This window comes from Tursiops truncatus, chromosome 17 (genome assembly GCF_011762595.2).
Source record: "Tursiops truncatus isolate mTurTru1 chromosome 17, mTurTru1.mat.Y, whole genome shotgun sequence".
Lineage (NCBI taxonomy): Eukaryota > Metazoa > Chordata > Mammalia > Artiodactyla > Delphinidae > Tursiops > Tursiops truncatus.
In genome coordinates, this window is record NC_047050.1 from 35,414,554 (window position 1) to 35,425,021 (window position 10,468).

The following is a 10,468-nucleotide window of genomic DNA, read 5'->3' on the forward strand; positions in this document are numbered from 1 at the left end:
TTCAGATTTTTATATTTCTCTTAGTATACTTTTTAGCACTTGTTATCTTAGGTGGATTTGTTTATTCATTTTGTTGTTCTCTTTTTTTATTATTATTACTGGTTTTTTTTAAATGTTTTTATTTTAGTTTTTTTTCCTTTCATTTTTCCCTTTTATTCTGAGCCATGTGGCTGACAGGGTCTTGGTGTTCCAGCCTGGTGTCAGGCCTGAGCCTCTGAGGTGAGAGAGCCGAGTTCAGAGCATTGAACCACCAGAGACCTCCTGGCCCAAAGTAATGTCAGTTAGTGAGAATTCTGCCAAACATCTCCATCTCAATGCTAAGATCCAGCTCCAATGGCCCACAAGCTCCAGTGTTGGACATCCCATGCCAAGCAACTAGCAAGACAGGAATACAACCCTACCCATTAGCAGAGAGGCTGCCTAAAATTATAACAAGTTCACAGACACCTCAAAACACACCACCGGACACAGTCATGCACACTAGAAAGAAAATATCCAGTTCCACCCACCAGAATACAGGCAGGAGCCCCTCCACCAGGAAGCCTACATAAACCACTGAATCAACCTCACCCACTGGGGGCAGAAACAAAAAACAACAGGAAACATGAACCAGCAGATTGTAAAAAGGAGACCCCAAACACAGCAAGTTAAACATGGTGACAAGACAGAAATATGCAGTAGATGAAGGAGCAAGGTAAAAACCCACCAGACTAAACAAATGAAGATGAAATAAGCAGTCCACCAGAAAAAGAATTCAGAATAATGATAGTAAAGGTGACCAAAATCATAGAAATAGAATGGAGAAAATACAAAAATTGGTTTAACAAGGACCTAGAAGAGCAAAAGAGCAAACAAACAATGATGAACAACACAATAAATGAAATTAAAAATTCTCTAGAAGGAATCAATAGCAGAATAACTGAGGCAGAAGAACGGATAAGTGACCTGAAAGATAAAATAGTGGACACAACGACTGCAGATCAGAGTAAAGAAAAACGAATGAAAAGACTTGAGGACAGTCTCAGAGACTTCTGGGACAACATCAAACACACCAATATTCAAATTAAAGGGGTCCCAGAAGAAAAACAGAAAAAGAGAGGGTCTGAGAAAATATTTGAAGAGATTATAGTTGAAAACTTCCCTAACATGGGAAAGGAAATAGTAAATCAAGTCCAGGAAGCACAGACAGTCCTATACAGGATAAATACAAGGAGGAATATGCAAAGACACATATCAATCAAACAATCAAAAATAAATAACAAACAAAAAATATTAAAAGCAGCAAGGGAAAAGCAACAAATAACATAGAAGGGAATCCCCGTAAGGTTAACAGCTGATCTTTCAGCAGAAACTCTGCAAGCCAGAATGGAGTTGCAGGACATATTTAAAGAGATGAAAGGGAAAAACCTACAACCAAGATTACTTTACCCAGCAAGGATCTCATTCAGATTCATGGAGAAATGAAAACCTTTACAGACAAGCAAAAGCTAAGAGAATTCAGCACCACCAAACCAGCTTTACAACAAATGCTAAAGGAATTTCTTTAGGCAGGAAACACAAGAGAAGGAAAAGCCCGCCAAAACAATGAAGAAAATTGTAATAGGAACATATATATCGATAATTACCTTAAATGTAAATGGATTAAATGCTCCAACGAAAAGACATTGACTGGCTGGATGGATACAAATACAAGACCTCTGTACAGGCTGTCTACAAGAGACCAATTTCAGACCTAGGGACACATACAGATTGAAAGTGAGGAGATGGAGAAAGATATTCCATGAAAATGGAAATCAAAAGAAAGCTGGAGTAGCAATACTCATATCAGATAAAATAGACTTTAAAATAAAGACTATTACAAGAGACAAAGACACGCACTATTTCATGATCAAGGGATCAATCCAAGAAGAAAATATAACAATTGTAAATATTCATGCACCCAATATAGGAACACCTCAATACATAAGGAAAATACTAACAGCCATAAAAGGGGAAATTGACAGGAACACAATAATAGTAGGGAACTTTAACACTCCACTTTCACCAATAGAAAGATCATCCTAAATGAAAATAAATAAGGAAACACAAGCTTTAAATGACACATTAAACAACATGGACTTAATTGATATTTATAGGACATTTCATCTAAAAACAACAGAATGCACTTTCTTCTCAAGTGCTCATGGAACATTCTCCAGGACAGATCATACCTTGGGTCACAAATCAAGCCTTGGGAAATTTAAGAAAATTGAAATCATATCAAGCATTTTTTCCAACCACAATGCTATGAGACTAGATATCAATTGCAGGAAAAAAAAAAACTGTAAAATATACAAACACATGGAGGCTAATCAGTACACTACTAAATAACCAAGAGAGCACTAAGAAATCAAAAAATACCTAGCAACAAATGACAATGAAAACACGATGACCCAAAACCTATTTGATGCATCAAAAGCAATTCTAAGAGGGAAGTTTATAGCAATACAATCCTACCTCAAGAAACAAGAAAAATCTCAAATAAACAACCTAATCTTACACCTAAAGCAACTAGAGAAAGAAGAACAAAAAAACCCCCAAAGTTAGCAGAAGGAAAGATATCATAAAGATCAGATCAGAAATAAGTGAAAGAGAAATGAAGGAAACAGTAGTAAATATCAATAAAACTAAAAGCTAGTTCTTTGAGAAGATAAACAAAATTGATAAACCATTACCCAGACTCACCAAGAAAAAAAGGGAGAAGACTGAAATGAACAGAATTAAAAATGAAAACCGAGAAGTAACAACTGACACTGCAGAAATACAATGAATCATGAGAAATTACTACAAGCAACTATATGCCAATAAATTGGACAACCTGTAAAAAATAGACAAATTCTTAGAAAAGCACAACCTTCTTAGACTGAACCAGGAAGAAATAGAAAATATAAGCAGAGGAACCACAAGCACTGAAGTTGAAACTGTGATTAAAAATCTTCCAGCAAACAAAAGCCCAGGACCACATGGCTTCACAGGCGAATTCTATCAAACATTTAGAGAAGAGCTAACACCTATCCTTTGCAAACTCTTCCAAAATATAGCAGAGGGAGGAACACTCCAAAACTCATTCTACAAGGCCACCATCCCCCTGATACAAAGCCAGACAAAGAGGTCACAAAAAAAGAAAACTATAGGCGAATATCACTGATGAACATAGATGCAAAAATCCTCAACAAAATACTAGCAAACAGAATCCAACAGCACATTAAAAGGATAAAACACCATGATAAAGTGGGGTTTAACCCAGGAATGCAAGGATTCTTTGATATATGCAAATCAATCAATGTGTTACACCATATTAACAAATTGAAGAATAAAAACAATGTGATAATGTCAATAGATGCAGAAAAGGCTTTTAACAAAATTCAACACTGATTTATGATAAAAACTCTCCAGAACGTAGTCATAGAGGGAACCTACCTCAACATAATAAAGGCCATATATGACCAACCCACAGCCAACGTCATCCTCAATGGTGAAAAACTGAAACCATTTCCTCTAAGATCAGGAACAAGACAAGGTTGCCCACTCTCACCACTCTTATTCAACATAGTTTTGGAAGTTTAGCCACAACAATCAGAGAAGAAAAATAAATAAAAGGAATCCAAATAGGAAAAGAAGAAGTAAAACTGTCAGTGTTTGCAGATGACATGATACTATACATAGAGAATCCTAAAGATGCTACCAGAAAACTACTAGAGCTAATCAATGAATCTGGTAAAGTAGCAGGATACAAAATTAATGCACAGAAATCTCTTACATTCCAATACACTAATGATGAAAACTCTGTAAGAGAACTTAAGGAAACACTCCCATTTACCATTGCAATAAAAAGAATAAAATACCTAGGAATAAACCTACCTAAGGAGACAAAAGACCTGCATGCAGAAAAGTATAAGACACTGTTGAAAGAAATCAAAGATGATACTAATAGATGGAGAGATATACCATGTTCTTGGATAGCATGAATCAACACTGTGAAAATGACTATACTACCCAAAGCAATTTACAGATTCATTGTAATCACTATCAAATTACCAATGGCATTTTCACAGAAGTAGAACAAAAAATGTCACAATTTGTATGGAAACACAAAAGACCCTGAAAAGTCAAAGCAATCTTGAGAAAGGAAATTGGAGCTGGAAGAATCAGGCTCCCTAACTTCAGACTATACTATAAAGCTGCAGTATTCAAGACAGTATGCTACTGGCACAAAAATAGAAGTAGAGTGAATGGAACAGGATAGAAAGCCCATAGATAAACCCACACGTATATTAAATGGTGCTGGGGAAACTGGACAGCTACATGTAAAGGAATGAAATTAGAACACTCCCAAACACAGTATACAAAAATAAACATAAAATGGATTAAAGACCTACTTGTAAGGCCAGACACTATAAAACTCTTAGAGGAAAACATAGGCAGAACACTCTATGACATACATCACAGCAAGATCCCTTTTTTTTTTTTTTTTTTGCAGTACGCAGGCCTCTCAGTGTTGTGGCCTCTCCCATTGCGGAGCACAGGCTCCAGACGTGCAGGCTCAGCGGCCATGGCTCACGGGACCAGCTGCTCCATGGCATGTGGGATCCTCCCGGACTGGCGCATGAACTCACGTCCCCTGCATCGGCAGGCAGACTCTCAACCACTGCACCACCAGGGAAGCCACACCAAGATCCCTTTTGATCCACCTCCTAGAGGAATGGAAATAAAAACAAAAATAAACAAATGGAACCTAATGAAACTTAAAAGCTTTTGCACAGCAAAGGAAACCATAAATAAGACCAAAAGACAACCCTCAGAATGTGAGAAAATATTTGCAAATGAAGCAACTGACAAAGGATTAATCTCCAAAATACACAAGCAGTTCATACAGCTCAATAACAAGAAAACAAACAACCCAATACAAAAATGGACAGAAGACCTAAACAGACATTTCTCCAAAGAAGATATACAGATTGCCAACAAACACATGAAAGGATGCTCAACATCACTACTCATTAGAGAAATGCAAATCAGAACTACAGTGAAGTATCACCTCAGACCAGTCAGAATGGCCATAATCAAAAAATCTACAAACAGTAAATGCTGGAGAGGGTGTGGAGACAAGGGAACACTCTTGCACTGTTGCTGGGAATGTAAATTGATATAGCCGCTATGGAGAACAGTATGGAGGTTCCTTAAAAAACTAATAATAGAACTACATATAACCCAGCAATACCATTACTGGGCATATACCCTGAGAGAACCATAATTCAAAAAGAGACATGTAACACAATGTTCATTGCAGCACTATTTACAATAGCCAGGACATGGAAACAACCTAAGTGTCCATCGACAGATGAATGGATAAAGAAGATGTGGCACATATATACAATGGAATATTACTCAGCCATAAAAAGAAATGAAATTGAGTTATTTGTAGTGAGGTGGATGGACCTAGAGTCTCTGATACAGAGTGAAGTAAGTCACAAAGAGAAAAACAAATACCGTATGTTAACATATATGTATGGAATCTAAAAAAAAAAGGATTCTTATGAACCTAGGGGCAGGGCAGGAATAAAGATGTAGATGTAGAGAATGGACTTGAGGACACAGGGAGGGAGAAGGGTAAGCTGGGACGAAGTGAGAGAGTAGCATTGACATATATATACTACCAAATGTAAAATAGATAGCTAGTGGGAAGCAGCTGCATAGCACAGGGAGATCAGCTCGGTGCTTTGTGACCACTTAGTTGGATGGGATAAGGAGGTTGGGAGGGAGGCTCAAACGGGAGGGCATATGGGGATATATGTATACGTATAGCTGATTCACTTTTTTATACAGCAGAAACTAACACAACATTGTAAAACAGTTATACTCCAATAAAGATGTTTTAAAAAAAAACCTTTCTCTTATTTCTACAATAATGTCATATTTTATAGAATTTAAGACTCCATAAACTGTAAGAAACACAAATGTTTTATACACAATAAAATGGAAGACCAATGCCAATTAAACTATGGCACAAAGCTTCTTGTCACTTAATATTGTGTTCTATATTTTAAAAAAGAGATTTTTGTGACTTACTTGGACATAGATATTTATCACCATATTCCTACATAGAAAGCAAAATATAAGCAAAATAAATTCATTATTGCTTTGGTAAATGTCATTTGACAGGCAGTCCTTTAACACATATATCAGGAGAAAACATAAGGTAGCTTCTACTTTTGGGGATCTTCCTTTCTAAGATCCCATAAAGCATGTGGTCATTGCCTTATAAGAAAGTGTGAAACTGGCTATTCCTCTGGCGATGGATATTACTTCACTGTATCACATTTATGCTTCATTACTCTGTTTCTGTGTCTTTCTATTAAATAAATTTCTATTTCAATGCCAAATGATAATGTAATATTTTAATATTTGTATAGCATTTAAACTCAACACATGTAGCCGACTCAACTGAAATAACAATAAGACTAGCGGTAACCAATTTACACATAAGCAGACAACAACTACTACATCATGATTGTCCTCTTACCATCAGTTGTAAGGCACATACTGGTTTTTTAAAATGCTGAAATGTGAAAACATGTGACTCTTAGAATTGAAGAATCCAATGACAGTCCCCTATATCTGTATCATGGTGGCTATTAGAATGAACTTGGTAGCCAGATAGACATGAGTACTGACTCAGTCATTTAACTGCTGTGTGATTGATACTGGGCAAGTTACTTAACCTCTGTAAGCCTTAGGTCATTTAAAAATAAGTATTATAGTAGTATCTACTGTACAGAATGATTATAGGGATGTAACAATGTAATTTCTAGGCAAACTGCTCATTAAATATTAGATATTATGATTTTTATTAGAAGCATTATCTGTTTAGGTCTTCACAACCACCTGTGAGGTAGTAGAAAGACAATATTATCCCCATTTGCCGCTGAGGAGAACAAGGATCAAAGATATTTTGATCTGCGCAAGATCATAAAGTCAGTAAGTGACTGGCCCCTTCCATATATATTCTCCCTAGATTGAAACTGATAAATATACATATATTTCCCATTCTTATTTTAAAAAGATTGAATTAGCTTAAAGAAAATAAAAATGATCTGAGAATTGTGAATATTTTTTGTTCTCCAGCAGCCCACTCCTCTTTATTCTAAAAACAATACCCCTTCCCAACTTTCAATCCATGTGCTTTGAATCCAACCTCAATTCCTGGGTCCAGGGATGGAACATAAGGCCCAAGTTCAGCTAATCAGAACTTCGAATTCCCCTGGCTACAAAGATTGATCCAAGAATAGGCACTTAACTCTAGCCAAGTTAGTCAGAATAAATCAGAGCTAATCTCAGGACTTTTACTTGAATAACCAGAAAGAGATATTTCAACAGAAAGGACATTTCCCCCTTCGGTTTGGCTTTGACTTGAGGAGATGTGAGGCTGGCGCAGCTGCTACCATCTTGTGACCACACTGATCCTGAAAATGGAGCCAAAACATGGCCAATCTGGGCAACAGATAGAAACCAGCTACTAAATCCAATAAGTGGGTTTCTGAATCCAGCCATGCTTGAATTTACCCTATTTTTTACTTCTCAGTTATTTGAGACAACAAATTCCCTTTCTCTGCACAAATTATAGCTTTCACCTCCTGAGCAAGGGACTCGAGGTGGGCAGTATAAGCCTAAAAGAGCTATGTGTTTAACAAGCACCAAGACTGCCATATCCAATACATAATTATCTTTCTTCTGAAAAAAGCAAAATTGGCCAAATGGTAATGATTAAACACAACTGATCTGCAGTGTACACAATTCCCAGAACATGAAACAAATATTTACTGTGTCAATTTCCATATCACTGGCCAAGCATCCTAAGGGCTTTCTATATTAATTTATAGTAGGCAACACTATGGAAAGAGTTGGTTTAGATAAATTTAAATATCTTATGGTGTCAGTGACACACACATAGAATTGTTTATTTCACTATACCTAAGTCCACTCTGCTTGGTATCATCATGCATTTGGAAATGGTTGACACTATGAAATTAAATTTTCTGTGTTTTAATCCTCTAAAATCTGACTAGTTAGAAACGCAAATATAATTAACACAACTAGCTGGTTACGATAATTTATTCAGACTTATAAAATTTAAATATGGTACAGAGTAAAATCTAGGCTCTTCAAAACAGCACTAGCACTAATATTTGAATATAAAAAGGGAAAAGAGGAAAATGGCAAATTTAAAACCTTGTTTACTAGGTAAGTAGTTAAGTTTCTTTGCTAAAATGTAAAGTAATATTTATTGAGAAATTTAGTGTATCTAAGGTTCTTCCAGGAGAAATTAACAACTGCTGGGACATTTGTAAACTTACAGAGATATCTATATATTCCCCGCATCCTAGGATTCCCCTCTTATATCCACCAGTAAGGGAACTACAGTACTATTTTGATTTTCTCATTCTTTCAACATGCTGACTTAAGGTGTTGCTTTAACATAATGTTTTTAAACCATCTACTCCTACTACTAATCCACATGTTTTGTAAAAATGTTTGTACACAGAATGGGATTCCAAAGAGAAACAGATTATAACTTAACACCACACACGGAGTTTAGTTGGATTTTATATATAATTCTATACAGTATAAATAATAAATCTTCAAAAGCACATGTGTTCAATAAGTATCAATATTAGCATACACATACACTTCAATTTCAAATGTTATTCCTCTTTCTCTTTCATTACAGGTCACAAATCCAGAGGGAGGTGGGAAGGAGGAGGTGGGGAACCCCCCTCAATTTATCACCTCAATAAATTACCCACACATACATTTTCCTTGAAACAGTAATTACTACTATCTTCCCTTGATGTGGCAGGTGAAGGTTTAAACTAAAGAAGTCTTGTAGTTTGCCATGACTGAAATGAAGGTCCGCTGTCCTCCTTCAGCCCTCATGAAGTTTTCTGCTTCTCTTTCCTATTCTACCCTTGCTGTGAGGTGTGGTGTCCTGTCGGTTACCCACAAACATTCAACTTCATAGGATGAAATAAGAAATGAGTTAACGTAGTAGCTGTGATCTGATCTTTATTTCACTAGATGAGTTTTTCAAACTTTTGAAAACTCAGTAAGAGTATATTTCCCATCACAACTCAGGACACACCAATATTTATGTTTATACATGTGTATGTCTGACTGAAGCAAGAATTTCAACCAGTGTTGACCCTTACTATGTGTAGTGCACTCTGATACCCTTTTTTTTATTTTATTCTAATCTTTGTATTTCTTTCAAATGCTATTTAAGAACCACTAAGTTGATTCCATGATCCTTCAAGTCTTGACCTAAAGGGTTGGAAAACACTGTCTCAAGAGATGAAAGCAGCTTAAGCTAGAAAGAGCTTGAGTCTTGAAATAGGTTTAAAATCTGACTTTGCTATTGACGGCCATGTGACCTTTGGCAAGATCCTTAGCTCATATGCTCAGTTTCCTCAACCACAGAATGGAAGTAATATTCCTACTTTGCAGGATGATTGTGAGGATCATTGAGCTGACATGTGAAAATCCAAGCCCATTCTCTGATATATGGTAGAATGAAAATAAATATTAGTTCATGGATCATCCCTTAAATCTCAAAAAGTCTAACAGGGAGCAAGTTCTCTGTAGAAACACTGCTTTTCAAACCCTTTTAAACCTTCTCCCTCTCCTTCCTTCTCAGTCTTTTTCACAAACTCATAGACAAAACACTTGTTTAAATTCTCTAGTCTGTTAGGGGCCAAGTGAGCCACGGCCACGGCCACGGCCACATCGGCAAACACCGGAAGCAACCAGAAGTCCAGGGTAATGCTGGTGGCATGCGTTGCCACAGGATCACCTGCTACCAGGCTACCTTGAGAAAGTTGGTATGAGGCATTACCACTTAAAGAGGAACCAGAACTTCTGCCCAACTGTCAACCTTGATAAATTATGGACCTTGGTCAGTGAGCAGACTTGGGTAAATGCTGCGAAGAACAAGACTGGAGCTGCTCCTATCATTTATATGGTGCTATTGGGCTACTACAAAGTTCTGGGGAAGGGGAAGCTCCCAAAGCAGCCTGTCATCGTGAAGGCCAAATTCTTCAGCAGAAGAGCTGAGAAGAAGATTAAGGATGTGGGTGGGGCTTGTGTCCTGGTAGCTTGAAGCTACATGGTGGAAGATTCATTAAATGTTAACAAGTGCTTTTCAAAAAATATAAATCAATAAATCAATAAATTCACTAGTCTAAAGAATAAGAAATTACTAAATAAGGAACGTTTAATATCTCAAACTTTTCCACCAATTTCTGTGCAGACCTAATAAACAATTCTTCGGAATATTGCATCAAAACCAGTATAAACTTCAAAATACTTGGAGTGATCCTTGTCCATTATGATCTGGCTCTGTTTTCATCTGCAACATTATATCAAATTATTGTTA

The 10,468-nt window shown here is 36.6% G+C and overlaps 1 pseudogene; it reads left to right on the plus strand.

The window, feature by feature from the left end:
* Positions 1–653: 653 nt before the first annotated feature.
* Positions 654–10,214, plus strand: LOC101317524 (large ribosomal subunit protein uL15-like; annotated as a pseudogene).
* Positions 10,215–10,468: the final 254 nt, after the last annotated feature.